Below are 2976 nucleotides of genomic sequence, written 5' to 3'. Positions count from 1 at the left end.
TAGCGCGAGAAGGCTGAGTGCGCGAGCGCGAAGGCAGACACAGACAAACCTTAGCGCGCTGCGGGAAGAACCACAAGTCCTTAGCGCGCCGCGGGACGAACTACCATCCTTAGCGCGCCGCGGGAAGAACTACAATCCTTAGCGCGTCGCGGGAAGAACATAAATCCTTAGCGCGTCGCGGGAAGAACATAAATCCTTAGCGCGATGCGGGGACAGTTCGCCTCGCGTATCGCAGGAACAGCTGGTCTTCACGCAGGCTTCCTTGTAAGGAGTCTGGCGAGTGGAGCTGCGCAGACATCCTTAAGCGGGAAGAACCAAAGGACAAGCAAGGAGAAAAGGGGTTCAAGGCTTAAGGGTTAAGAAGAGGAGCGTGACGGCGACAAGAGAGAAAGAAGCGGAACGGCGGAAAGAAAAAGAGAAGAAGGCGGGAAGGAAAAATTATTATTAGTAAGTGATATATATATATATATATATATATATTTGATTTTAATTAAATGTTAAATTTATAAAGATTAATAAATAAACTTTAAAATCATAAAAAAAGAATCGGATCAGAAAACGGGTACCTGGGTCGGGTCGGATTTGGGCAGTTGTCACAGAAAGGCTGGTACAGATGGAATGGGTGCGACCATGCAGTCGGCAATGACATCACTGACTTACAATAAGCGTTATAGCTTTAGTCAGATGGTATTCTACGAGATAGACCGTCAAAGACGAGCGGTGGCGCGTGAGAGATTTCTGATGTATCCAAGATTCCTTCAAATGATCTTGAATCACGTTGCTCCCACATTACCTCAGCGCCGCCCAATTAGATATGTGGAGAGTGTAAGCAAGAGAATCTTCGCCCAGTGCAGATCATCAAGTGCAAGAAGTAAACCTGAGCTCCGTCCTCGACATACTCCATTATTTGGGTATTTGATCAATCCAGAGTATGTTGCAGCTCGTGGGGACGAGTTTCGGGATCCGGCACCACAACAGGCTGGAGCACCTCAACCACCTCCTGAGGTACAACAAGCTTTACCTGATGCTCCTGTTGTGGCACCGGAGGAAAATGTAGACCTTGAAGATGCTTTTGGCGGTCAAGGTTTCTTCGATATGGAACGTGTTGATCCTGAGGAAGAGGTGCAAGTCTCGGTTGCACGGGTTACTAGTGTGGATGTTGCCATGGCAGCTACGACGGAGGCTGATTCTGATTCCTCAGCTGATGATGTGGCTGAAGCTAGACGGATTTTAGTTACACAAGAAAGGATTCATGGGAAGAGGAAGAGAGACAACGATGACAGTGATTCGGACTTTGAGGAAGATTTACATCAGTTGGTCCGTAGATCGAGAAAAGAAAGGGCAGGTGCAGGTTCGGGAGCTGGTGAGAGCTCAAGGGTGGTTCGTTTCACTCCACCCGCACTGTCTGGTATGACTATAGTCTCTACACCATTGCCAGTTACAGGGCCAATCGCCACGGATGTTCCCGTGGTAACTACCTCATCTTCCTTAGGCATCCCACCCACTACATTCCAGCTCTCGGCTCCGGAGATTATGTCCTTGCCACCTCCAACTCTTACTCCAACGGAGGTCGTAGCAAGGTTTGTTGAGTCGACAGTTGTTGCTACTGCAGAGTTGTCGTTTACGATACCACCTGCGGTTACGTTTCCACCTATTTCTGAGGTGCCGGTTACATTGGGAATCCCACCTCCGTACGCTCAAGATATATCATATATGAGGTTTGATTTTGATGCAACCTTATCCGATTCGGAAAGAATAGCAGCACTTGAAAGGGTCGTGGCAGAACATTCAAGGGTAAATCTTATCCAGACTCATGCTATTCAGCGCCTCGTTGCGGAGAATCAGATTCAGTCGTCCCTCCTGATCGAGCATGGTAAAATAATTGATGCCTTGAAACAGTTCTTGGCATCTCAGGGGGATATGAGCTGTAAGGGTGACGAGCTGAGGACAAAAAAAAGCAACGATCGAGACGATGATCCCAATGCATCGAAAGGTGCAGGTGGAGAGTTGCCAAGAACTGAACAAGCTCTTGGGACTTCCACATCTCAGGGGGAGTCAACGAGTGCAGCTGGCGGTTCAGGGGGCGATGATGTGGTGGTTGTGGATGCTGAGGAGGTGTTAGATGATGTCATAGGTGATGAGGATGTGTTACAGTTGGAGGAGATAGAGAAGATAGGGGCTGAGATCGTGATTGATAGTGAAGTTGAAGAAGGAGAGATTGTGGAGGACAACGTTGAACATGAAATTCCAGAAGTTGAAAAGTCAGATTTGGGTCAAGATACGGGATGTGATGAGACAGAATGGGAGGAGTAGCCAAGATGGAAAGAAGGCTACGCTCAGTGGTTCGTAAAGACTAAGAAACCGGCTGTCCCTACTATGTTCAAGAAAGTTACAACATCAGGGGTTATGCTGAATCGAAAAAGGGGATTATATGCTGGTTATATGATGAGCAGTTGAGGTTTTTTGTGATTAAACGGTATGATGGGGTTCAGTATTTCAAGAGGTTGTTGAGATCGTTGAATACGTTGCCTGAGTGTGAAGTGAAGGACTTAGCCAGGTTGGGGTTGATAAACAGGAGTGATGATAACATGGCTAGGATCATTGGAAAGATAGTCTGGAAGGAAAGCATAAAGGAGAAAAAGTTCGAGCTGTTGAAACCACAGAAAGGAAAGCTCGTTGAAGACAAAGATAGAGGAATGAGAGCAGATGGCAAGCCTTGGATGATAATGAAGTATAAGCCGATCCGGTGTCTAAAAGAAGTGCCGGTGAAACAAATGCCCAAGGATGTGCTCAAAGATCTGAAATGGTGGTACGTTGATTGTGAAACAGCTGAAGCAGTAATGGAAGATGAAGATGAACAAGAGCTGATGAGAGTATATGATCCTATGCATTTAGTGAATTTGTCTCAAGCTGATCTGCAGGTGCTGAACGAGAAAAAGATATTTTACATTCCTGCTTGGAAAGAAGAAGCAAAGA

The sequence above is a fragment of the Bidens hawaiensis genome, unplaced genomic scaffold (genome assembly GCF_021521415.1).
Source record: "Bidens hawaiensis isolate Kalapana, Puna unplaced genomic scaffold, B.hawaiensis_p1.1 tig00051488_1, whole genome shotgun sequence".
Lineage (NCBI taxonomy): Eukaryota > Viridiplantae > Streptophyta > Magnoliopsida > Asterales > Asteraceae > Bidens > Bidens hawaiensis.
Note: the sequence above shows the minus strand (reverse complement) of the source record.